We start from the raw sequence: 27884 nt of genomic DNA, 5'->3' as shown, positions 1-27884 counted from the left end.
TCTGTTTGTTACTAATCACTGTGTAACTGCTGTAAATTCACCATAACTGGCATCACCTTACAAATCTTCATTGGATTAACCACACTTAGACTATATACAACAACCAACTCTCCAGCCATGTTGATGGATTGCCTATATTGGCTGGAAATATTCATTTCAGAGAAAGGACACAGACAGAAGATGCTTACAGGATGTGATGTGACAACACTAATGAACTATTGATGTGTCATATTTGTCCAAGGCGTATTTCATTGTTATGGAAAAAGAGAATATTAAAATCATGATGACCAGTTGGAGTGGTGATTTCTATGACTTGTGTATATAATTTGGCATTTTGTACAAATGTAGGCCAATAATAAATATATGGTATGATTTCATTCATTTCAAAGGTTTATTTGCATGACGCACAAACACACAATTGAAAAGTACACATGTATTGTGCATGAAACGAATTCAAACGTGGTGCAGATGTGTGTCACAAGTTGATCTGGCTGTAGGCTGTGGCACTCGGCCAGAGGTGGCGCTGGTTGATTCGAGTCCATGTTAGTCCACACAAAGTAAACTGCACGCTTTAGTTTTGAGCATAAAACGCTGAAACCGGAGAAATAAAACGTGCGAGGGGAACGATAACGACGACAAGAGTCTCCCGATCATTTATTCTCGCTGTCCTGTGAACAACACCGGCGTGGTGTTAATTGTTTGCTGTTTTCGCGATCGTGTCGAGCATGAGGCTATCACCAGGTAAACTCGCGACATTTTTAAACATTTTGTTGTTCAATGGCATCAAGACTGACGGAGTGTGTTTGAGATAACCTCACAAGTGTCACGGATGACATATTTGGCGTTTTTTTTGCTGTTTTGTCGGTAGCAGCTCCTGAAACGCAAGTCTGCCACACATCTGTTCGACCAACGCCAGTTGATCTAAACGCCAGTTGATCTGGAACACCGGAAGGCATCCAAGCGTTTTAACAAGAGCACGAGTCAGAAACATTACGTCCTGCAGAAGCGGCAAAGAAGGACCGAAGGTTGCCGCTACAAATAATATTGTATGTTGTAATCGCACTGGACAATTAGTGATACAAAACAGCTGTTTTATCCTGTGAATAGAAGTATATGTTTTTGTCAATGTACCATAACAGAAGCGAAACGCAATATTGTGTCAGAACAATTCACTATTTATGCACAATAAATAAAGGAGCATAGCGCGACAATTTCTGCTCAGCGCCAGACTTGCTTGTAACCTATATCACCAATTATGTTATGAAAAATGACGTATTAACTACTACAAAACACTGACCTTTGTGGGAATGCTTGGAGCAGACTAACATGTGAGCTGGAGTGTTCTGGGACGTTATATTTGGTATATCCAGACCATCCGTCGGCTCTTACTTCGGAAACATGGCTTAAAAAATCCGATTAAAAAAAAAAAACGATCTCTTTGCCCGTCGGCTTCCCGTGGCTGTCATGCAACCGGCTATTGCAGTTAATAATACAACAGCTTCTTGCCATTTTTTGTATTTCTTTTTATCGCTGTGTAACTGAGTTCAATTGAAAGCCTGCGTGCGCTAGTACAAGAGCTCCCAAAATTGAACATCACTGATGTTCATCGGATTTGCAGAGTGACGACTACCCCAGCCAGTAAATTAGATAAAGGATTTAAGTTATATGCTGCATCATATATACACAACTACGAAGGTAAGAAAACGTAAATTAACCGACAAAGAAACGTTAGCTAACGTCAAATGCAAACACTACGTACTCCGCTATGTCCTTCATTTGATGTCAATTCTCTACATTACATGTTTTCTTAAACGGTGTTTTATGTCGTCCGAAACTTTAGTTGAGGTTTTCTTAACTCGGGTTCCCAAAGTGTGGGGCCCGCCCCCTAGGGGGGGCGCAGAGCCATTGCAGGGGGGGCGCAGTATGAAAAGAAAAAAAAAAAAAAAGAGCGCTTGGACACTGTGGGCAGCGTTTTGACAGGGCTCCCACACAAACGCAAAGCAGGAGATGAAGCATCGCCAAATATGTTTCCAAACCAACTTCCTTCCAAGCCAAAGACAGGAAAATATGGTGAAGCATATCTTCCCTTTGGCTTCACCTGCACAAGTGCCATGGTAGGTCTCCCCTGCTCGGGAGCATGCGCTGGGCTCTCCAAATCGCGGACAAACAGTATCCCACATTCTTGATTTTTAGTTCACAAACACTTCTTGTAATAACTAACTACTCCTGACATTTTGGACATGTTAGCTCTTTATGCAGTAAAGTTACAGTGGGATACAAATAATATCAGGCTGATCCTGCCGTAATTTGTTCCCCAGTTCAAATCACGGACAAACAGTATCCCACAGCTGTTTTTGTTTTTGAACCCATTTTGCACAGAGGCATTTTTTGAAAAATGTATTGATAGCAATGTTGAATATTATTACACAGGAAAAAAAACAACTACACGTAAAATAATTACACCGTGACGCCTCTGCCTTTCTAAATGCAGGGACAGTAACTGCGTGTGTATATGTAAGCGTGTAAAACCTGAAGATAGTCAGATTAACAGTAACAGTATTTTGTCTCTATCTGCAATTCATCTCATGTAAACAATAACGTGGCGCACAGCGTGATGTGAAAAGAGGCACATACCTTTGACGTTGTGTGACGAACTCTGTAATCCTCGTCTACACGTGAACGCAAAAAAGGAGTTTTAAATAATCTCCGCTGGTGAATCGCAACGCCACACGTGTTGACGAAAAGCCCAAACGCATAGAAACAGCTGAGTTTTCAAAAATACCCGTGTAGGTGTGGACGAAGCGTAAAAGAGTTAGTAGTATATTTTATTACTACCTGTAATTTATTGCCGTTTACTTGTATTTGCTTAATTGTTTACTAAATGTTTGAGGTGTGAAATAAACCGCAATGGAGTTTGTAAACAAAATATAGGTGTGTGTGTTTGGAGGATGTGTTTGTGCGGGGGGGCGAACATTTTTTTCTTGTAAAAAAGGGGGGCCTGGCAAAAAAAGTTTGGGAACCACTGTCTTAACTAATATTGCTTTTGTTGTTAGACACTGTTATAATAGCGTTAGGTAGTTGGCTAACTAAGGAGGTAGTTAACTACGTAATGCTACTCTTGCTAAGTGTAAAGCATATATGTTTAAGACGTGCTGACATGAGTAATACAGAAATAATGCTAATGGTACTTGTATCTTTATTCAGTGTCCAATAAAGACAGGTTGTCAGGGGAGGTCGGTGTGAGAGCCCTGTGCTACAGGTCAATGAGGAAGAGTGAGGCACCACACAGACTAAGTGTAGGCCGGAAGCTGTGTAAAGTTGTTAATCCCCGTTCAGTGGGGTTCAGTTCATTCAGTTCATTAGTTAAGTTCATTCCTAAAGGCCCATCAACTTGAATGTTTTCCTTGTCTCCCTGCGTTATCACTCCTAATTTGACTAGTCACATAGTTTAATCAACTTGTGTTTGGGTGATCAGAAACATTTGACACCAAGTTAATACTGCAAATATACACAATCTAAGTTATCACAGTTATCAAGGATAGTTAAGTTGTTTTAATAGGGAGAGAAGGAAACACTAAGCATTTAGGAGGGTAAGCCTGTAGGGGTCAATAACCATAACACTGAACTATGTTCCTGTTCGGCTCTTCCATGAAGATGTTACATTTTTAATTTTCGTTCTTTCTTCTTAGGTTAAGCTTCTGGATTCATCGCCTGTGATACTGACACATAGCCAGTGCTCCTGTGTGGCAGGTAGTGGTGGGCGGATCGATCCAAATATCAATAGTATCGATCCCAAGTCGGCATCGGTATCGGATCGATACTAGCCTGGTGAGATCGATTCTTTACTTTGAGTTCTGCTTCTTTGCTATGCTGTGCTTTCGGCAAAAACGAAACAACCAGATCGCTGGACTTGCCGCTCCTGTGTCAGCGGAGAGCAGGCACACTTTGCTCCCTCTCCCCCATTGTTATGTTTCGGTGTTGCGCTGACACGTCACGTGACTTAGACACTTTGGGGGTTGTTAAGTTGTTTACATATTAATTATATATTTTGTTTTTGTTTTTGAGAATTTTAATTGTAACTTTTGTATTATAGTTTATCAACAGTATTTGTTTTAATTTGTTTACTGGTTTGCGTGCACTTAAAATAAAAAAAAAGCATTTTCATGCTTCGCAGCACCATTTATTCTTACAATATTCACATGGTTGCTGTAACAGTATATTCAACGGCTTCAGCTCTCCCACTGGCAGCCATACACATCACCACCACCAAACCTGCAGCGGCATCACAAAACACGCCCTGCCACATAACCCCCTCGCCCGCTCCACCCCACCCCGCGAGCAGACGAGGGAATCGGCCCGGACCATCGGTGCCCAATGCCCCAGCCCAGCGACGGGGATGTGTCCACTCTGGCGGTTGCCCGTGCCTGATGGCCACCCATATGGCAAGCAGCGGTGGCGCAGCAGGCGTGGAAATGAGCTGGGGCTCACAGGCAGACAGCAGGACCATGCAACCTGTGTGCCGAAGCGGACAGCATGCTGCCCTCAGGCGTGGCAGGACCCCCGCACACCTCGACCATCCTCGGTTTTACCCCAACCGGCAGGGGCTGCGACATGCCCTATGTGGTTTTGCTGGTCCAGGAGGAAGTAGGGGTGGACCGCCTTTTCTGTTGGGCACAGTTTTCTCATGTTTAGTTAGTTAGGGAGGTAAGTGACTGTTGTTTTGTTATGTTATTTTGGGGCTAGGTAAGTACACGCTCCCGTGAGTTAGTTTCCCTTTTTGTTTGTTATTTTGGCCTGGGTCCACCCCGAAGCCTGAGTGACTCCTGTGATCTCTTTTCTTTGGTGTGTTTGTAAATAAAACTGTTTTATGCTTAAGTTATGGTGTGATGTGCTGCTTGGGGTGGAGCAGGGGATGGATCACTCTTCTGTGTTGCGATCGGGTTTCCTAGACCGGCCGTCCAGCTTGGCAGGTCCCGCTGGTGCGCCAGCCTCCGGCTCACCCCGAGCCGCGTGCTGTCCACCCTTACAGTGATCACACGGTGTCTGTAACAGAAGCCTACGTTCAACGGCTGCAGCCCTTCTGCTGCCAGCTGTACACATCAACACCAAAAACAACAACAACAGCACAAGCAGCGCACAGGTTTTAAGCCGGCGAGGCATCATTGTAGATGCAGTGAAGGTGAGTCCATCTCACCTGCAGCGGCATCGCAGACCACGACCCGCCACAATTATAAAACATTTTTTATTTAATTATAAATAAATTATTTCTCCTAATTATGTCCTGGGTTTTAACTAATTAATAATACCAAAGGAAACATCACAAAAAACACTTAAGGTCATGAAAATTAATTGCGATTAAGTAATTCACTGAGGCATCCACCCTATTTATTGAAAAGTATCGTATCGGTATTGGTATCGGCGATACTGACCCGAATTTACTTGGTATCGGATTGATACCAAAATGCAGTATCGCACACCACTAGTGGCAGGCGCTGTTATGTGCAATCACACAGTGGCATTGCTCTTCCAAACAGCACACTACTCACAACTCAGAGTGCCGGTTGTCCCCCCTGTGCATAGCTGCACAGAATCTGAACAGCAATGGCACAAGCCACGGACAGTGGTAATTTAAATGAGGTTAAAGTTTTTGAATTAGTCCATGTTTACATATGAACAGCAACACCATCCATAGTAAATGTGTCTTCTGTTAGGGTGTGAAGCCAGGACCCATCAACTACATGATCTTCACTAAGCCGGTACCAAATAGGATGGCCCAGACTGGAGTACGGAAATTAGATTTGTAAAATTTGGTTTCCTGTGTTACAAATGCATGTTGCTATTTGTTCATACATACATGTGTCAGAATAGGTATTAATTTACATACAACATTACACTTTCTGAAGACGGCTAACTCAGTTATGTACATATACATCCCAGTCTCTAACTTATGCACCACTGTTTTACACCTTTTAGTTTTTAGTTTAGTTGTTGTTCAGTATAATAACCTTCTTCATTACATTATTGTCATTGATGTTTTCTTTAGGAGTGGTTTCTACAGAGGCATGGTGGGTCCGTTACCAGATCCCTGCTTGTTCAGAATAACGGAGGCATATGCAAAATTTAATATTGAGGACAGGCCACTTGTGACCACAATGAACATGAGACCTGACAAGCCCCTTATGGAAAGTGCTTTTGGGCTGGTGCAGGAGGGCAGTGTTCTGTCATATCAGCAGCCAATTTTGACAACCCGGTACATCACACTACACCGTGATGCACCACCAACACCGCACTTGCCTCTGGAGGGGTATGACATCTTGCCATCAGATTGTGTGTTCGTGTGCTCAGAAGAAGAGCTTCTGCATCTGAAAAGCTTGTCTGTAACTCTGGAAATGGCTCACAAAATAGCGGAAGCTACACGTGAGCAAAGCTCTTCATCTGAGTGGCATCAGCTCCGCAGGCCCAGATTGACTGCCTCTAGGTTTCGGGAGGTGTGTCACGTCAGAGGCCAGAGCTCGGCAGAGTCACTAGCAGAGCGTATATTGAAGGGAACAAGTCAGACAGCAGACATGAGGAGAGGAACTGAGATGGAGCCTGCAATAGCAGCAGAGTATAGTAGGCTAATGAATGTTAACTACTCACCCTGTGGTCTGGTCATTCACCCCATTGCCCCCTGGCTTGCTGCATCTCCTGATGGTGTTGTTTTTGACCCCAATGAATACCCCCAGTTTGGCCTTGTCGAATTCAAAAGTCCCAATGTACAAAACTTTATTGACTGCAAATATGTGCAGATGGAATGTGGTACCCTAAACTAAAAAAAGAGCCACGCATATTACTGGCAAGTGCAAGGACAACTGCTCATCAGTGGGATGCAGTGGTGTGACTTTGTTGTGTGGGCACAAGAGGACTACCTAGTACAAAGAATATACATGGATACAGATGTGCACAATGCAATCAGAGAAAAGGCTGACTACTTCTTTTTTTTACATATATATGCCAAGATACCTGTGTTTGGAAAAATGAACAGTGAAAACATAGCAAAAAGGAAAACAGATCCTTCAGGCTGGCTGGAACAAAATAACTGATGTTTTATTTGCAAAGTATTTCATGAATTTTTTTGTTGTTACTTGTTGTTACATGTTACTTTTATGTGAAATCAATAAACTGTTATTTAAGCAATGGCATCAATTTCATTTTTTAAAAACACACATTAAAACATGGAATTTGTGCAGAACTTATTTACATGGTAAGTATTTAAAAATCCATGCCTAGCATACTGACATACATTTAGACAATAACACAACTGAATGAAGAAAATGACAAATGGTATTTTGGATGTTACAAAAGCACAATGTCACTTATGATTTTAAAACGATTTAAAATCATTACTTTATAATTTTGATAAACAATTTTGTTGAATATGAATAGTAATATAGTAGTATAATTAAACAGTATTATTAACATTCAACATTTGCAATGAATTAGAATTATCAATAACTGGAACTCAACTATCAGCACTCAAGTACCAGTTCTGTAATCAAGTTTTGTCAAGGAAGAAATGCAACTGTAGTGGCCTCAGCTGCAGGTCATTTTCCATAAGTTCCTTGTACTGGCACTGGTGTCTTGGGAAAAGTGCATCTTGTCTCACTTAACCCATTTTTTAACTAATGCTGTGTTCTGGTAATTTGACAGCATACATGCTATTGCAAACATTTGGTTGATATTGTAAACATGTGACATGGTAATAATGCTATCAAAAAGTTTGTTCTGTTTTATCCTTCTAATGACTTGCTCCACATGTACCCTGAGTCTGGCTATGGCCTGCGTCTCCTTAACCTGGTATGCTGGCATCTGCTTCTGCTTAGATAGAAAAGGTGGGCAGTACACTTTGCATTTACAACAATTGGTGATTAGGAAGCCCTTATCTACCATCACTGCGATGTCTTCAGTCAACTTCTCAGCAATGCCTGATTGTTTGAATAGTTCCTTGTCACTAACCGAACCAGCATACAGATTAGAGATGAATGTCACTGGACCATGTGGAGCTATGCCAACCAGGGCTTTCATCGTACAGTGGGATTTGTACAAAGAGTACATTTCACTTTGGAGAAGTGGTGAGGATGGTGTCTGACACCTCAGCTCTGTACAGTCAAGGGTCATCTGGGTGTCTGAGAAATCTTTGAATTCCTCAGGGAGGTAAGCTTGCACTTCTTCACGTGTAAGCCAGATGCATTGAGACCCCAGTGCAGTGGCAAGAAAATTTGTCCATGTTGCAATAATGCGGCTCACTGTGGACTGGTGTATGTTAAATCGGTGTGCCAGGTCCCTCTCCTTCAAACCAACTGACAGGAAAACCAGGAAAAGAAAGAACTCATCAATTGGCTGTAGCAGCTGCCTCTGGAAGGTGAAAACAAAAGAGAAAATGTTACTCCTTAAGCTATGAAATAGTAAAATTATGCTTTTCTTGGCTAAATGTTTTGTAATGGTTATGCATACCATACTGTACCATGGGGTAAACAATGAGGTGCTGTAGTACACAGGTGTATGTATGTAAAGGATGCTGAGTCCTTTAGCATATATACACCTGTGTATGTATGCTATTGTACATAATGTAATGTTATTGTACATAAATACATTAACATTACACCTTTAGTTCTAAATACCAACAAACCCATAACCTACCACTGATGTGCGTGCAGGTGTCAACACTTCTTCGTTCCTATTGGCAGCTGACTTGGCTCTTGAAACCCGGATCATTTTATAGATGCAAGGCTCAATCAAAAACCAAAATGCCATCAAATGATCATAGCTTGGAAATCTATTCACGAGAGAGACATACATCATGTCAATCATTAATTAACATTACACACTGACATAAAAATAATGTAAACTGTGACAAATATGCTAATGGTAAGCTGTATAACATAGTCTGATTAAGAGTCTATTTGGTGTTGTATTTTACCTGTAGCATATTGTTTGAATACTAAAGCATCTACATGAAACATACAATCAGCAGAGAAAAAGTAAATATCTATTTTGTTTTCATTAAGACTGGAAACACTTTCGAAATTTAACTGATGGTGACTTTGGTATATTTTAAACAGTTAGCTTGAATAGAGCTTAGGTGTACCTGGTATAGAATCGGATGTCAGTGTCAGAGCCAGCAAAACGCTGTAACCCAAATTCTCGCTGGACACGTAACTCCTGTATTTCCTTCCTCAGAGTCTCCACGTCTTTGGACAGGTCTTCTGCAGCTGATGCAGATATGTCTAATGCAGACGGCTCAGGGACTGAGCAGTAGTCATGATCTCTTGTAAGACTGTGCTCTTCTTGATCGTCAGCAGGAACTAGTTCACGGCGTCGCTCCGTTCTCTCCCAAACACTACGCTGCGGTGGTTCAACTTTAAAGCCATTCCACTCAAAAAGTGTTGGTACAGCACCTTTAATAAGCCGCCTTCGACCATCAAGGGTTGTTGGCTCTATGAGTTGATCACTGGCAAAGTGTCTGCTGCAGACCCTGGTGTGAGAGGTAATCGTGAAATGATCCCGGCGTATGTTTACCAGCCATTGTCTTCTCAAGTCGGAATGGGTTGGAAAGCCATGAAAACTTAGTATGCCGTTAAATTTGGCTGAAGCCGAACAAAGTGGGACACAGCAATGCTCGGAGTATTTCTTCTCCTGTTTTTGAAAATGTTCTGTTTTAAATACTTTCCTTTTTATACTCATTCTGAAGTGACATTAGCATAGCTACCGATAGATAAACAAACATACCGGAAACGTCCAAGCGGTAGTATTTGGAAACGGAAATACGTCACATGCCCTAGTGCAAGTAGTCCATATGGCGCTCCCCAGTGGCTGCAGCCAGGTGCTCTTGGGGGTGCATTGTGTTGTGGAATTGGATTACATACGTGTTACATAGTTACTTGAGCATTTCTTCTAAGATGGAACCAGCAAGGAAAAGAAAATTTTCCCCTGTCTGGCAACATTTTGATCTCATCTCTCCTAATAAGGTATAGATGTAACGGGTGTATTAAAACATAATTTATATTTCACCAAAGATCCATCCTGCAGTGTTATTTTGCTTTTTCAGTATTGGTTATGTATATGTGTTTATTTATATATATTTATTTTCTGTATTTATATTTTGGGAGCTTTTATTTTGTTTGTGTGACCTTTGACTTCCCGCGAAGTCACTTCCTATAGCTGCGCGCTATTAGTGATGGTAAATTTGATTCTTTTTACTGAATCGAGTTTTAATGAGTCACTCACCAAAGTGAATCGGGTTTTTTGAGTCATTTGAGTCACTGAGTCAGTTGACCAGAGAGTGCAAAAATGTACATTTTCACTCAAACTTAATTTGTTTCTCTTTTAATGTAAATCCTACTGCTAAGATGAGTGATTCTTAAAGAAAACAACTATTTTATATAGCAAAAAAGAGCAAAAGAATTTCTAAAGGGAACACTTCTTTTGTTTATTTTTATTTTATTAGTATTTTCCTTACATGTGTCAAATATATATTTTCTCATCTAAATGTCCACTGAGCTGTGAGCCAGGGGGCGGTAGTGCTGCTTAACATTGGTTTCCAACCAAGAAGAAGAAGAAGTAGCTGCGAGCCAGGAGGGAGGGGGGTGAGTGAGTGAGTGATTCGTTCGCTCTATGATTCAGCACAGGAGGGAGGGGTGAGCAAGTCATGAGTGATTCGCTCGCTCTATGATTCAGCACAGGAGGGAGGGGGTTAGCGAGTCATGAGTGATTCGCTCGCTCTATGATTCAGCACAGGAGGGAGGGGTTAGTGAGTCCTGAGTGATTTGCTTACACTACGATTCAGCACAGGAGGGAGGGGGTTAGTGAGTCCTGAGTGATTTGTTTACGCTACGATTCAGCACAGGAGGGAGGGGTTAGTGAGTCATGAGTGATTTGCTTCCCCTACGATTCAGCGCAGGAAGGGAGGGGGTGAGTAGCTCAAATGTGCTGTTAGCATGTTAGCAGAGCGATGCTACTGTGAACCGAGGAGCTATTGTCTTGATGTGAGCTTCTACTCAGGGTTTTTTCTTCCAGTTCAGAGCAGAAATGTTTTTGTTAAGATACTGGATGTTGTGTTTTTCTTCACAATTTGAATTATAAGCTAGATATATTTCTACTAATGAAATTAGTTTGCTAACAGCAACAGGGATGAGTCAGTGAGTCAGTTGCGCTTGTGAATCATGATTCACGAGTCAGTAAAGTGATTCTCGAGTATTGAACGATTCGTTCATGATTCGTGCATCACTACGCACTATTTTCCTCAGTCACCTAGAGGCCCCGCTGGGAGAGGAGAGTGTAATATGATTATTTTACAGTGGAACGCCAGGAAGTCTGATTGCAAATGGACAAGAATTTAAAGGATTCGTCAAACAATGCAAAAAGAAACCAGACATAATCTGTATTCAGGAGACCTGGCTCAAACCTACTTTAGATTTTGTTATTAAAGGTTATAGTAGTGTTCGCAGAGATAGAAAGGAGGGTAATGGAGGAGGGTGTGCAATATTTGTGGCACAAGGGATTCAATATAGAGTTGTAGCTTTGGGAACACAGTTAGAATATATTATACTTGAAGTCTGGGGAGGGACTGGAAGTTTCAGAGTGATTAATTTCTACAATCCAGCTAATAAACTGATATCAGTGGATGAACTTTACACATATTTAAAGGGAAAAGTTATTTGGTGTGGGGATTTTAATGCACACAGCACATTATGGGGTAATGGTAATGATTGGAATGGTGCAGTGATTGAGGAATTGATGGAGATGAAGAATTTTGTTTGTTTGAATGATGGAAGTGGCACGAAAGTGGATGTTAGAACAGGTGCAGAATCAGCAATTGACCTTACATTGGTGTCAGACTCGCTGGCAGGTATTTGTTCATGGCAGGTACTGAAAGAGACAACTATAGGCAGTGACCATTATCCTATAATGACGATGATTGAGTTCAGTATAGAAAAACGAGACGTAAGGGGGGTGAAGCAGTGGTGTTTTAGGGATGCTGATTGGGATACATTTAGATTAGTTAGTGATCAAGAAATGCAAAAGATTGATATGAATGTGGGGGTGGATGAGTTAAATTATTTTATTTGTAAGGCAGTTTTAGAGGCGGCCAGCAGGGTGATGAAGAGGAAAGACGGTAGAGGGGAGAAGAAGATTGTACCATGGTGGACACAGGAGTGTGATAAAGTGATTAAATATCGAAATAGGGCATTTAAGACTTTAAAGAACAATCACAGTTTTCAGAATTTCATTGAATATAAAAGATTGCAAGCTAAGGTAAAAAGAACCATTAAAAGTGCAAAGAGGGACTTCTGGAGGGGGTTTTGTAATTCAGTGGGGAGGGAGACAAGAATACAGAACATTTGGTCAATGATTAGAAGGATGAATGGTATGAAAAGGGAGTGTGATTATCCAATCCTGAGGGATGGAGACATCATAGCAGTAACAGATGAGGAAAAAGCAAATGTGTTGGCAAAAACTTTTGTTAAAGTCCTGAACTGTGGTTCAGGCAATGTTAGTGAGGAAGGGCGACGAGGAAAAGACATGACTATTGCAGAGAATAGAGGCTTATTGGACCTGGTAGGGGATACAGATAATTCATTAAATATCCTTTTTACAAAGACAGAACTACATCGAGTACTACAGAAATCTAAATTATCAGCACCGGGAAAAGATCAGGTATGCTATACCATGTTAAACCAACTCAGTGAGTCAGCTAAAGATCTTTTGTTAGGGTTGTATAACAGAGTTTGGGAGGGTGGGAAACTGCCGCAAAGCTGGAAGGAAGCTGTGGTGGTACCCATACGGAAACCTGGAAAGGATGTCACAAATCCAGGAAATTTTAGACCTATAGCATTAACATCGCATGTTTGTAAAGTGATGGAGCGTATGATAACTGAAAGATTGACGTACTATTTGGAAACTAGAGGATTTATCTCTAAATATCAAAGTGGGTTTAGAAGAGGGAGGAATACTATGGATCCAGTTTTATGTTTGGAACATGAAGTTACAAAAGCACAAACAAACAGTGAAAGTGTAGTTGCGGTGTTTTTTGATATAGAAAAGGCCTATGATATGATGTGGAGAGATGGCCTACTGATTAAACTCTGTAAATTGGGTATTAGGGGGAGGATGTACGGGTGGATAATGGATTTTTTAAAGGGGCAACATATTCAAGTGAGGATTGGGAAGGTTTTTTCTGAAAGGTTTTTGGTAGAAAATGGTACACCTCAAGGGAGCATAGTGAGCCCTTTGTTATTTTCTTTGATGATAGATGATGTGTTTAATGATATAGAGGCAGGGATGGGATGTTCACTGTTTGCTGATGATGGAGCAATATGGAAAAGAGGGAAAAATATAGAGTATATTGTGAAGAAACTTCAGGGAACAATTAGAAGAGTCGAAGAGTGGTCTTATAAGTGGGGTTTTAAATTTTCAGTTGATAAAACCAAGGTAATGTTTTTTACAAGGAAGAGAGTTGGTAAGGACGTCAAGCTTAAGTTGTATGATCAAGAATTAGAAAGGGTGAGTAAATTTAAGTTTCTTGGATTGTGGTTTGATGAAAGGTTAACATGGGCTGCACATATTCAGAAGGTGGTGGACAAATGTAAAAAAGTGTTGAATATAATGAGGTGTTTAGTTGGGAGCGACTGGGGAGCGGATAGGAAGTCTTTGAGGGTCATACACTGGGTTGGTCAGATCACTGTTGGATTATGGGTGTGTAGCATATAACTCAGCAGCCGACACAACTCTGGTAAAGTTAGACCATATTCAGTATCAGGCACTCCGAATTTGAACAGGTGCATTTAAAACAACTCCAACAGCAGCTTTACAGGTAGAGATGGGAGAGATGCCATTAGGACTGAGAAGGGAGCAGCTCATACTTAATTATCGGGCTAATTTACAGGGCCATGGGCAGGATCACCCAACGCATGAAGTACTTAAACCTTGCTGGGAGAAAGAAAGGAGGGAAACGAAGAGCTTTGGGTGGATTGTGGGGAGACAAGCAACAGAATTTAATCTGGATCAGTTAAACATTAGTCACAGAGTGCCGTTACCAGCAGTACCTCCATGGATACTTCCTGATGCTACAGTAGACTTAACATTGTTGAACAAGAAGAATGAGGATAAGGCATTTACTTTGAACTCTCATGCGGTACAGGCTTACATTGACCAATATTATAGTTATGTTCAAATATATACAGACGCCTCAAAGAACACAACCGGTCAAACTGGTGTTGCAGTTGTGGTCCCAGAGTTTTCGGTGGAAATGGGTAAAAGGATTAGTGATGGGCTTTCTTTATACATTGGGGAAATGATCGCAATATTATTAGCTGTTCAGTGGGTGGAAGAGGTGAGGCCATTACATGGTGTCATTTGTTCAGATTCAAGTTCATCATTGGTCAGTCTACAGCATAGTCACTCAGACAGTAGAGCAGATGTTTTGGCGGAAATTCAGCAGTCACTTTTCCGGATACACATGATGGGACTTGCAGTTGTGTTTTTATGGGTTCCAGCGCACTATGGAGTATGGGCGAATGAAAAGGCAGATAGAGTTGCAAAGGAGGCCGTAAAACATGGGGTGGTTGATGTCATGATATGAATGAACAGTTGTTGTTTAAGGTGCAGTTCATGTGGAAGCCACCGGAGGGTGGTGTGGAGATATAATAAAAAGTGATGGCTAGAAGCTAAGACGGTGTCATGTCTGCTCCCTGAAGTAATATCGTAACAGTTGACATGGCTGTTAGTTTTGGCCAAGCAGAGATAAGGAGTATGGTAAGGCAAGATATGAGAGCAAGATGGCAAAAGCAGTGGGAGGAGGAAAGGAAGGGACGATGGTTGTATAAAATTCAAAGGAGGATGGGAGGAATGAGAAACGCAGGACGGACTAGGAGGGAGGAGGTGATCATATCCAGACTGAGATTTGGACATACTGGCTTGAATAATACATTATTCATGATAGGGAAACATAGTACCGGGTAATGTAATTACTGTGGGGTAGAGGAAACTATAGAACATGTCATATTGCAGTGTCAGAGGTATCAGGTTGAGAGGAGACAATTGATTCAAAATCTCAGTAACCTAAAAATCAAACTGGATCTTGTTGATTTGTTGCAGAAGGACTCGAGAAGTAAAAGTTATCAGGCCTTATTTCAGTTTTTAAAAGAGGGGAAACTGTTTGGAAGGATTTGAGGAATTATTTTTTTTTTTTTTTTTTTTTTTTTTTTTGAGCGTCGTTCCAGACCACACTCCATACCAGTTGGTGGCAGTAATGCACCTTTCAGTTGTTTGCCAACCACCAATACAAATGTAGAAGAAGAAGAAGAAGAAGGCCCCGCTGAGAGGTGAGCGTACGCTAGTGTTCTCAGTTACAGAGTGAATAAACACAGTTAAAGTTACTAAAAGTAATTCAAACACTGCTTGTTCCCTTTGTGCATTTTGTCTCACAGTTCTGTTAGATGTTTTAGTGTGAATTATTGTTTCTCTGCCAAGTACAGCACTTTATTGTAACATGCTAGTTACAGGGTTCGTACGGGTGCTTGAAATCCTTAAATGCTTGAATTCTAATGTCGTCTTTTCAAGGTTTGAAAAGTGCTTGAATTTCAGATGTGGTGCTTAAAAGTGCTTGAAAATGTAACTGTATTTCATTCACAATAAATAACTATCTGATAACAAAATTAATGAGTCACAAAATGTAAAAGCAAAATTTCCCCGCCTGGGCTGCCTTGCGTCTGTGTCAATATGTGACCCCGCCCCTCCCTCAGACAGTCGGGCATGAGTGCACTAACATACCTGTAGGTTGCTGTTTTAATGAGTGTTTGATGGAAAACAACAATGGCGGAGTTTTGCGTTCTCCAGTCGCATGATAGGTGAGTCCTAGTAAATAATTTTCCAATGCGTAATACGTTACACATGCTACTTTTTTTTTTTAAATTATGATTATTATTTTGATAGCTATCAAACTCACTGGAGAAATGATTGAAATGCACTGAGTGTGATGCAGTCTGGGAGCGCTATTATGGAATATGCTGTAAACTTAGCTAACATTACTTAGCAGTAATATGAGTTAATTTACTCAAGTGAAAGCTTTAAACATTAGCCCGGTACATAACTAGCTAACTTAAGGCTTTCTGATTAACCCTCTGGGGTCGACGGACCCAGAGTCTCTATTTCAACTTGGGTCGAACTTCAAACTATATACCAGTTTTTAAATTGTGTTGATAGGATAGGTCATGTAAAACCGATTTTTTTGCGGGGGGTTTCTGAGTAAAACAGTGGCGTTTACTCCGGGAAGAAATGGTAAAAACAGCGTTTTCTAAGGAGAGCGCTAGCAAACACGCTTTACCTGTGAGTGAAAAAAGAAAAAACACTCCTTCCCTATTGGTGGAAAAATGTACCATGTCGGCCAATCAAAAAATGATACGGCAACATGTGGTATTTGGTTGTTTGGGAAGAGAGGGGAAGTTTTAGGAGTGACCGGCGAGAGAGCGCGAGTGAGCGAAAGAGAGAGAGAGAGAGAGTTTTGATACGTGAGAGATTTGTGACGTTTAACATGTTTGGAGTCTCAAGTTAGTGTGTTGTCTTGTGTAGTTAGTGTGTAGTGTAGTCGTTTTGTTTTGTGTGTCAGTTCTACTAGTGAATGTCACAGTTGCAAAAAAAAAAGCCACCAAAGGCAGGTTGCAGTGTAAGCGCTGAGTGACACACCTGCTGTCAGACCTGCAGGTTTATCCCTGTGCTGTTCTCATCTGTGTTATAGTGACACAAACTATTTTTTGGAGTTGCATAAATAATTTGTGTGCCTTCTTATTTGACGAAGAGCACCTGATTGTTCTGTAAATAGTTTTGAATGGTTACATGAAAAACGTCTGAGCCTTGGCTGCATTTTTAGGTAAATAGTACCATATAACTCTGTTGTTTGCAAAACATGCATATTTCTTTAAAATGTACAATTTCTATTTGCATTTCAAGTTATGAAAATGATTCATTAAACATGCTTGTGGGTTTTACAGTCAAAAATATCACTTTCTACTTGTATTTTAAATTTTGTCTGTGTCAAAAGATTTCAGGATTTTGGGATTTTTATTATGTTATGCTTAAAAGTACGTTTCTTTATCTAAATATGTTTGCTCTTTCAGTATTAAGCTTAAATAGGTAAGTCACATTTGGTGCAGACTCCTAAATGGGAAAGTTACATACACTCTGTACTCCACAGGAAGCCTGCACGCAGCACGGGTCTATTTTATCTCTTCCTGTACGTCTCTGAGAATGCTATGAATAAAAAGGCTGACAACTATTGCACGGTGCGAGTCTCCCTGAGTCTCACCCGTGTACACGTTAAACCTGTCTGAGCGTTTTTATTCTGACCTGAGTTGCAATACAGGAAAACTCCTGACATTTCTTGGTCCTTCGAGCCGGATGGGACACAGCACTTTTGTGTGACCCCACAGGAAAGCCTCATCGAGTCCTGACGTCGTGAGAAGCCCGCGCTGAAGTCTGTCGACAGCTCCTGTCCAGGTACAGGATAAAGTCCAGAGACGTGAATTCGGGTTCTGGCCAGCGTTCTTATAAGTGGTCCACGGCGGTGGGGGTCGATGAGGTAGACCTGAGAGACCGGCAGTGAATCAGCAACCAGGTGAATATTAACACTCAGACACCTCGCGTAAAACGTTTAGGCTCGCCCAGAGGAGCTGGTAGCATTTTAAAATAAAATAGAGCTCGTCTGGGACTGGTAGCTCCCCCGTAGTGGGTAAAGTAGGCTCGCCCAGAGGGGCTGGTAGCATTTTAAAATAAAATAGAGCTCGTCTGGGACTGGTAGCTCCCCCGTAGTGGGTAAAGTAGGCTCGCCCAGAGGGGCTGGTAGCGTTTTAAAATAAAGATAGAGCTCGTCTGGGACTGGTAGCTCCCCCGTAGTGGGTAAAGTAGGCTCGCCCAGAGGGGCTGGTAGCATTTTAAAATAAAATAGAGCTCGTCTGGGACTGGTAGCTCCCCCGTAGTGGGTAAAGTAGGCTCGCCCAGAGGGGCTGGTAGCGTTTTAAAATAAAGATAGAGCTCGTCTGGGACTGGTAGCTCCCCCGTAGTGGGTAAAGGTAGCGCGCGTATAAAAGTACTGTTTTGTTTTTGTATTGTTTTATTTTTGTTGGTGGAATAAGTTGATTTTACAGCACAATAAGGAGGCTGAACTATTCCACTATTTTGTTTGCTGTTGGCCACCCAAGTACTGGTGAAAAGAGAGAAACAGGTCGTGTTTCATCACATAAAGATGACACCGCTTTCAAGAGTAGCTTGAAAGTAGAAGGCCGTGTCAACTAGAGATGGCACGATACCACTTTTTTGTCCGATACCGATACCGATATCATAAATTTGGATATCTGCCGATACCGATATGAATCCGATATAGTGTTTTTCAATCATTAAAACTTTTTTAAATATCTTGCTGCATTTTGTATAAGTTCATACTCAAGTTTAAATAAACAACAACACTAAAGCTATTCTGTTATACCTGTATGTAAAAAATACACTGCACCCAAAATATTTCATAGTTCAGCAACACTGATCAATCTAATAAACTTAAACCTACTCCATCCTCCCTGTTCTGGTATTTTAAAGAGTACTAAGCAGAAATATTAAGCAACCTAACTAATAGGGTTGCAAACTCCCAGCAAAAAAAAATAGGGAACCACCCCCCACCCTCCACCTCATGATGCTTAATCGACGTAATCAACTTTAATTTGATGCAGTGTGAAAAACAAATGCACAGAAATAGATTATTTTTCAAGAAAAATTAAATAGATTCAACATCTTTCTTCTACAGAATTGCAGACTGCACAGATGGTACTTTCCCAAAGGAAAAAGTACTATAGCTTACTAGGGTATATCAGACTTAACAGTTACTATATACAGTAATGGACTTCTATACATTTTACACAAGATTAAAACTTTGGGTGTAATATTCAGATATTTATTTATTAAAAGCGAGACATTTTAAATGAGAATAAGAAAGAAAAATATGTCTTTGTGCCTCCCTTTTCCCTGTTCATGCCCTATCGGCCCCCCTGGCTAAACTTTGCTAGATCCGCCCCTGCACAGTTACCAGCCGTCAGCTATGTAGAAAAGGATCCTGGTGTAGAAAGTAATATTAAATAAATTCTAACAACAGCTTATCAAGGTTAAACGTTCTGCTGTTGTTCAGCCGCTGGTTTCCTCTTTCTGGTGAGAAGTGGGCCAAAAACAAAGAAGAGAGATGGACTCGCGACAGAAAAGCCGATCAGCTGATCGTTAAGCAGTTTCACGATTGAAGTAGCAGCAGGAAGAGGCAGTCACTCCATATGTCGGTTGTTAAGCTTAACGTGGGAATGCTTTACTAACGTTCAGAGATGAACTTACACACTTGCTTTACTTCTCTGGGATAAGTTCCTCGGAGATGAAATGCTGGTTTGGTAGCGAGGCTACAAATACACACAGCCGCTCTATCACCTGACGCATACTGCTGCTCCAACGTGCTACGGTTATGAGCCGAGTTAGGCGTGTAGCAAGTTTTGTGAGGTGCTTTTTTGATATTTAATGGATCGGATTATATTTTTTATTTCTCGCCGATATCCGATCCAGTAATTTAGGTCAGTATCGGACCGATACCGATACGTAATATCGGATCGGTCCATCTCTAGTGTCAACTACCTCTCTCGATTCTCGTGCCAGAGAAGGTGCCGGAGTTGTGTAGTTGTAAAGTATTAAAATTAAAAGGATTAAAATGGGTAATGAAGCTTCAAAACTCACTGCTGATGAGCAGTGGTTAGAAAAGAAATGTCCAGGTGCCGGACAAATTAGTGCATATAGATGGAGAAATCCAAAGAAAACCTAAATGTCCCACGTGGGAGGGAAAATGCATTGACTAAATTATAAGAAACCCTCCAAACAGAAATAAATACTGAAAAGGAAGCTAAAAAGAAAACAAAGCGTACACAAGAGTTGTATTTTAAAGCATGGAAAGAGGAATGAAGTGGAATAAACAAAAGGTTAAATTAAGGTTAACTTAAAGTAGAGCTTATCTAGTGTATTCAACATGATGATAGGACGGATAACAACCTGTAAATTGGTACTAACAAATGAAACAAAATTGGGAAGACAACCAAGCTGAACGAATAGAATAAATGAAACCAGATAATTCACACGAAAATATATCAAATAAAAAAGAGAGATGCATAAGGTATATTACGGCTCTGTCATTGTTCAGCCAAGGAAAAGCAAATGTCTCCAGCTTGGGAAGGTGTGAAGCTGCAGATTCACAAAGACCCGTGATGGATACATAATAAAATATAAACTAATATACTATTGTATATTAGTAGTAAAGTAGTGAAGTAGTGTATTGTAATATACTATTGCTGTTATAAAAAAGGAAAAACAATACAATGATAACATTAATAATGACATACTATTAATAAGAAGAGGCACCTCAGTCAGTTATGATGTGAGGTGGATGATTGTTAAAAGTAGTCTGATTCAAGCTTAAGGTTTGCTCAAACTCAGTACAATGAACTACACTAATCAGGTGCATAGAGACACTTGACCTGTCATCTTAGATGAGACTTTGTTAAGATGAAGAGCTGAAGAGCAAACCTATACTAACAACTAATGAGCCAAACCCTGTATACAACAGCTACAAGATTGAGAAGCTGAATTAAATGAATATGTGGACACTACCAAGCTAATGAGGAGCGGTGACGCGCATGGAGATGCTGGTTTTGCTCACTACAATTGTATAAATAGAGTTTGAATTCATTACTGTGGATGTACAGTGAGTGACCTCTGTATATCTTGAAAAGCATGTCTGAAATACTCGTATGGAAGCATATTTTGAGTGATTTTAACTGTGTAAATGCTGTGAGTAGTAGGTTTTGAGTGATTGGGTGTGATCTGTACAAAAATAATAAAGAATTAGTAAGTATAATACTACAAAGGTTCATAGTGGAGTGAGTGAACGAGTGGAAGTGTGAGAGAAAAGGCAGTGTGTGTGATGATTCCTGATGTCTGAAAGGGCTCTATTTAGAAGTGTGAGCGTGACATAAAGGTGTATTGGTTTTGGATCAAGATTTAGTAGAATTAAAGAGGGTTTATAGACTATGAATACAAAGATAAACAAAAGAGTTCGATTAGTCTGCAGAAACAGGAAATATGTGTGCCTGTGGTGTGTCAAGACAGCTCACAGAGAGAAACAGACGAGTTAAACTCTAAGAAGAGGAAGCGAATGTTTTAGGAAAAGTAATGATAATGATAATGATGTATGCTCTAGTGTGTCAATACAGGTGGATTTCTCTCAACCTGGAACCTTGAGTACAGCGTCAAAAGCATAGATTAATTGGGAAAGTGCGAGTGCAAGAATACAGGGTATAATTGGGTTGAAATTGAAGGCTGAGCTCATGATTGTTTAGAGATGTCCGCCATGTCATAAACAAAAGAAGGCAAAATAATGACAGAAATAATTGACAACTATATTAATGAATAGACAACACATACTCAAATTGTTATATGTGGAATTATTTTTGGAAGGGTCAGAAGAGATAGTTTGAATTTAGAACTCAGTGATATGATGCATGAATTAAACCTTATTGCAATAAACACTTGCAATGAAGAAAGCAGCTTACACTCAATTAATATGAACGCAAAGCCTTGATGCCATAGGCAATTTGTTTTGTTTTTGTTTGTTTGCTTAGTAAGTTTGGAAAACAAATTTGTGATCATACTTGTGGATCACAGTGACACATAATGATTTGGGCATATGATTTGCTGATGCCTAGTTTTAGAGCTGTGAGCTATGAGCTTACACTGTCACACATCAGAATTGCTGTATGCTGTATCACGCGCTGACCTTCACAGCACCCCACAGGCTGGTGTCGTTGGTATCTTTGTAGACGGTTCAGCGTCCAAAAGTAGCCTTGGGCGGAACTGTGTAGGTTATGCGGTAACCACAGTAGACACGATTTTAGAAGCAAAAGCACTAACTTCCTCACACTCTGCACAGAGTGCAGAACTCACGGCCGTCATACGTGCCTGTCAACTGCATGAAGACCGAGACATAAACATATACACTGACAGCCAGTATGTCTTTGCTGCTGTGCATCATTTTGCAAAAAGCTGGCAGAATAGGGGGATGGTTACCTCTACTGGCAGTGCAACATGGAAATCTTTTAAAGGCACTGTTGGAAGTGATAATATTGCCGAAACAGTTAGCATTATGTAAATGTGCTGCACACCAGAAAGACAACTCAGAGGTCACTAAAGGCAATAACTTTGCAGAACAAGCAGCAAAAGCAGCAGCACAACAAACTATAGACACATTAATGTCTGACTCCTCAATGCAAATACCACTTGATGTGCTTATAAACGAACAGAAAGCCGCACCAACTAGAGAACAAAAGAAGTGGTTAAAATGTGGAGCACAGCTAGAAAGTGGTTTGATGACTTCTAATAGCAAACCAATACTACCAAAGTCCCTACACAAATCAGCAGCATTATTGTCAACAGGAGGGGGGGTAGGAGTGGTAGATAAGATTTCAGAAATTTGTCGGAACATGCATGATTTGCCAAAAACATAATGCACATGATGCACATAATGCACACCACCTCATCCTTTTCATACGATCCACATGGGTTTTATTGAGCTAAATGAATGCCAAGGCTCAGAATACGCTCTAGTGATCATAGACATGATAAGTAATCAGTAAGGTCTCTGAAGCACTGGGATTTAGCATCAAACACCCGTGGACCACAAAGTGCCGGACTGGTGGAAAGAACTAACGGCAATAAAACAGAGACTGAGAAAATGCATGGAAGAAACAGGGAGACCATGGCCTGAGTGTATAGGCCTAGTAAAAATGTGGATGAGACTGACACAAAGTTCTCAGAAACTCATACCTTTTGAAATCATTCACGGTAGACCATTTCCACTACCAATTACAAGTGAGCCTATAGATAAGTCAATAAGAGAAACTACACTAGCCGAATGGATGACTAAATTACTTGAAAATAAAGAGATTGTTCTGCCAAGTGACATCTCTCCAGTGTCTTGCAGGTTGAAACCAGGTGATTGGATCCTGATCAAAGTACTCCAAAGGAAAAATTGGAGTTCACCAAGGTGGGAAGGTCCTTATCAAGTGCTACTCACCACACCTACTGCCTGCAAAATAGCAGAAAGACCGCCCTGGATCCATCAAAGCCACTGCAAAAAAGTGAGTGACAACCTAAACGTTTAGACGCCGACACCCCTAACTCCTGTATGGTGATCTATTGGTGGAGGGAGGGCTGATCGGGTATACCCCGCCTTCTTCTTCTTGCCGGTAGTCTACTCATCAGAGGTCACAGGTGTGTCTGGTCATCATGAAGACACTCGTCCTCCTAGTGGCTAATGTTGCACTCCTGGTGAGTTTATTAACACTCACCCGAAAGAAAAAAAGATGAACAACACCACCTGCAGACAAGATGGTCACATGACAACTCACATCTTTGTGACATGACACAAGACCACATTCATCCATGGATGAACAACGCATGGTATCGATATATACATGATAGCACACCCAGAAAAGACTGCTATGTTTGCTCCTATATGCCCCCAACGACACAATACGCCACCTTGTATGCGAAGGGAATGGACATAATTCAAGCAAAGTGTGCCGCAAGCTACGCCAGCCTTGGGTATCAATTCCAGGGAATCGTGGTCAACCATGAGGAACCTCTCCAGATAGGACTGCGAAATGGCACATGTGACGAATGGTTCTGGGTTGACCTGAAAGTGAAGCACAGAAGTAAGGCTAAATCATTCCCAGTCTTTCTTGGAAACAATGGGAATTTGAGCCACAGCCTATGCTACCGCCAAGAGAATGGATCCACGCCAATGGGAAACACCACCACCAACTGCAAAGCAGTACAGACACACGCTCCTGGAGGGCCCGTGAAGAGCAGCAACATCTCAAATGGCACCTTCTGGGTGCAAGGGATGGCCTGGGATATCCTTCCTGGGAATTGAACAGGTCAGTGCGCTCCCATTTTCATATCTGACCACACTTTCAAGATAACCATGGACGCCACGTCAACATCAACGTCAACAACAAGGAAAAGACGAAGCACCCCAGACCTCAAGCAGCATGATTCCATATGGGGTTCCGATGTCCCAGAGGAATTTAAACTTTGGACTGAAAGACAAAAGGTTCTGAATGCTTCATGTAAAATCGATGACGAACAGGATCAGGAAATTGACGCCCTGCGCATTGCAGTAATGCAACACAGGGTAGCATTGGACATGATTCTCACCGAGAAAGGCGGACTATGTGTCCTCTTTAACAACACATGTTGCACATACATTCCAGATAATGTGCACTCACCGAACATGACTGATGCTCTGAAAACACTCAGACAACTTCGGGATGCACAACAACGAGACTATGCCACAAATACAGAAGACTGGCTTACGTGGCTTTTAAGCGGCTCTTGGAAGTCCCTGCTGATTAAAGGACTTGTTTTTGTTGGTGTTATAATACTGTTATTGTGTCTTTTCACTTCATGTGTCATACCTTGTTTGAAGAACATGGTATCAAAAATGGTAACTGCTTCAATTCATGCTTACATCACCCTATCACAGAATGATGAAGATGATAATGAGATAGACACTTGGATATAACACTCACAAAACCCACTATTTTATGATGTCTTGGCTAAAAATGTCTACAAGTGGCCATAGACTGATGCACTGTTAGTGGTTGCTATGTACATATATAGAAGGAAAGATCAAACAACAGGTGGGAATGTCAAAAGATTTCAGGATTTGGGGATTTTTATTATGTTATGCTTAAAAGTATGTTTCTTTATCTAAATATGTTTGCTCTTTCAGTATTAAGCTTAAATAGGTAAGTCACATTTTGTGCAGACTCCTAAATGGGGAAGTTACATACACTCTGTACTCCACAGGAAGCCTGCACGCAGCACGGGTCTATTTTATCTCTTCCTGTACGTCTCTGAGAATGCTATGAATAAAAAGGCTGACAACTATTGCACGGTGCGAGTCTCCCTGAGTCTCACCCGTGTACACGTTAAACCTGTCTGAGCGTTTTTATTCTGACCTGAGTTGCAATACAGGAAAACTCCTGACAGTCTGAATTTAGATAAATTGTGCTGACACATTATGTCAAAATGAGACAATAACAGATTGGCAAGATAAACAGTTTTTAAAGGTGGAATATAGAGGCCAAATCAAAAGTAGTCAAAAACGGCCAATTATACCCTGGACCCCAGAGGGTTAAAGGCTAAAAGCAAAGTTGTCACCAAGTACTGTTTATATTTGTGTGTATTGCTGCAGCTTTTTTGAGTATTAATTTTTGAGTATTAATTTGGTGCCTTTGGCTGGAAAAGCTTGAAAAGGGACCTTGAAAGTGCTTACAAAGTGCTTGAATTTGACCATGAAAAAGGCGTACGAACCCTGTAGTTAGCCATCCTCAGATGAGAGCATAAGAGCATGCAGGTGACTTCTCATGTGGTCCGCTATCCTTCTCTCTCCCTTGAAGGTGTTCATGCAGAAGTCCAGTAAAGTGAAGTCGCTGTACTGTTTTGTTTTTATTTTAAACAGGTATGTGAGCTCCCTCTTTTATTTTTGTGTCATGTGTACTGGTTATATCTTTTGTTTGTTTGTGATTCATGTTCACTGTTTCAACTTACTGTTCGATATATGTAACTAAAAAAATGTGTAAAGTTGCCACTGGTAAATGAAGTCTCCCTAAAGCATAATTTTGTGGATTGTCTCTATATGGTCACGAGGAAGTGCATTTTAATTTGTTAGATATGTTTATAAATACATTTTAGCAGTATTTTAGTAGTTTTATTTGTTAATTAGATTTTATTGTGATGTTGCACCTCAGTTGCCTAGAGGCCCCGCTGAGCAGAGGTGTTCATGCAGAAGTCCAGTAAAGTGAAGTCGCTGTACTGTTTTGTTTTTATTTTAAACAGTTATGGGAGAATAAATCCGCCCAGCTGGCAAAGTGAGAGCTGACTCCTCTGGTCATTCGCACAACACCACGCAGAGAACTAACGGCAATCAGAGTTTAAGGCCAGACCGGCTACATACACACAGTAATAAATATCACAAATGATAAGTACCATAATATAAATAAACCACACCACAGATCCTATAATCTGATTTCTGCCTTTTGGTTTATTAAAAGGTGAAGTGTTTGCTGTGCTCCAAAGAACTTGGATACAGCAACAACACCTCATCTATGCTGAGAGCCCTGCATGAGAACAAGGAGACTAACCAAGGTGGACCAAGCTCAGGTAAGTTTTTTTAGGTTTTAAGGATACAGTCATTTGATACATTTATATTCCCCATGTCATTCATTTATATTTGGGTTGTAATTACTGATATATGTAATTTCTTAATGTTTTTTTGTTTTATCAGGGGAGAGGAATGATGTGGATGAGGCCTTGGTCAACATGGTGATAGAGGATTCCCAGCCCTTCACTATTGTGGAGGACAGTGGGTTTAGGAAGCTTGTTAAAGCTTTGAACCCTAACTATGTTCTCCCCACAAGGCAGGTGTGTATCTTAAAATATGAAGCATGTTTCCATTTTGCCTATATTTCCATATTAAGTACTGTACTTTCTTTTGTTTAGGCTTTGAAAGCTGTGGTTGACCAAAGATACAAACTGTCATGGTCTGACCAGCCCTGCTGGGCGACCTGATCATTATGTGTGGCTATGCCAAGAGGCACACATATTACTATTCGTCGGATTTATTATGTGTGCCTATGCCAAGAGGCACACATATTACTATTCGTCGGATTTATTATTATTATGTGTGCCTATGCCAAGAGGCACACATATTACTTATTGTGTGGATGCCCTCAAAGGGCTTCCACACTATTGAGTTCCTGTTTCTCTTTATTCTTTATTGTGTGGATGCCCTTAAAGGGCTTCCACACTATTGAGTTCCTGTTTCTCTTTATTGTGTGGATGCCCTCAAAGGGCTTCCACACTATTGAGTTCCTGTTTCTCTTTATTGTGTGGATGCCCTAAAAGGGCTTCCACACTATTGAGTTCCTGTTTCTCTTTATTGTGTGGATGCCCTAAAGGGCTTCCACACAATTGTTTTCCTGTTTCTCTTTATTCTTTATTGTGTGGATGCCCTAAAAGGGCTTCCACACTATTGTTTTCCTGTTTCTCTTTATTGTGTGGATGCCCTAAAGGGCTTCCACACAATTGTTTTCCTGTTTCTCTTTATTGTGTGGATGCCCTCAAAGGGCTTCCACACTATTGAGTTCCTGTTTCTCTTTATTGTGTGGATGCCCTAAAAGGGCTTCCACACTATTGAGATCCTGTTTCTCTTTCTTCTTTATTATTGTGTGGATGCCCTCAAAGGGCTTCCACACTATTGAGTTCCTGTTTCTCTTTATTCTTTATCTTTCTACTTTATTCTTCTAGTTGCTCCGTATTTACCGATTAACTACTCCTTCAGTTTTCAGCCGATTTTCTCCGTTCAAACTCTAAACTGTTCTGCTCTTTCTGCTAACGACTGCTATGACTTTTAGTGTTTATTACTGTTATACTTTTTAAAATATTACACTTTTTTCCTTTAATTTGTCCCATTGAAATGAATGGAAAACTTCCACAATTCTGCTAAAACTTGCTTGTTTTTGAAACTTAACTACTTTGTCATACTTTCACCTAGAAACTCCATTCAAACTTTAAAATGTTCTCAGATTATTGGGCTATTCCTGAGTGATTCAGCTTTTTCAGATCTTCTACCGTTTTAATTTTATACCTCTTTAAGTTTTCAGTTGCAAAATTGTGATTTTTCAGAAAATACATGCGTTGCTATGGTTGCTATG

At 40.8% G+C, this 27884-nt stretch overlaps 1 long non-coding RNA gene across 1 annotated transcript; it reads left to right on the top strand.

Annotated features, from left to right (window-relative positions):
• The first annotated feature begins 556 nt into the window (after nucleotides 1–556).
• Nucleotides 557–4865, top strand: LOC120437321. The gene is made up of 3 exons (XR_005611016.1): nucleotides 557–741; nucleotides 872–1046; nucleotides 3690–4865. It is a non-coding gene; the product is annotated as an uncharacterized LOC120437321 (long non-coding RNA).
• The last annotated feature ends 23019 nt before the right edge of the window (nucleotides 4866–27884 follow it).

The sequence above is a fragment of the Oreochromis aureus genome, unplaced genomic scaffold (genome assembly GCF_013358895.1).
Source record: "Oreochromis aureus strain Israel breed Guangdong unplaced genomic scaffold, ZZ_aureus HiC_scaffold_80, whole genome shotgun sequence".
Lineage (NCBI taxonomy): Eukaryota > Metazoa > Chordata > Actinopteri > Cichliformes > Cichlidae > Oreochromis > Oreochromis aureus.
Note: the sequence above shows the minus strand (reverse complement) of the source record. Positions and strands in the feature narration are given on the sequence as shown.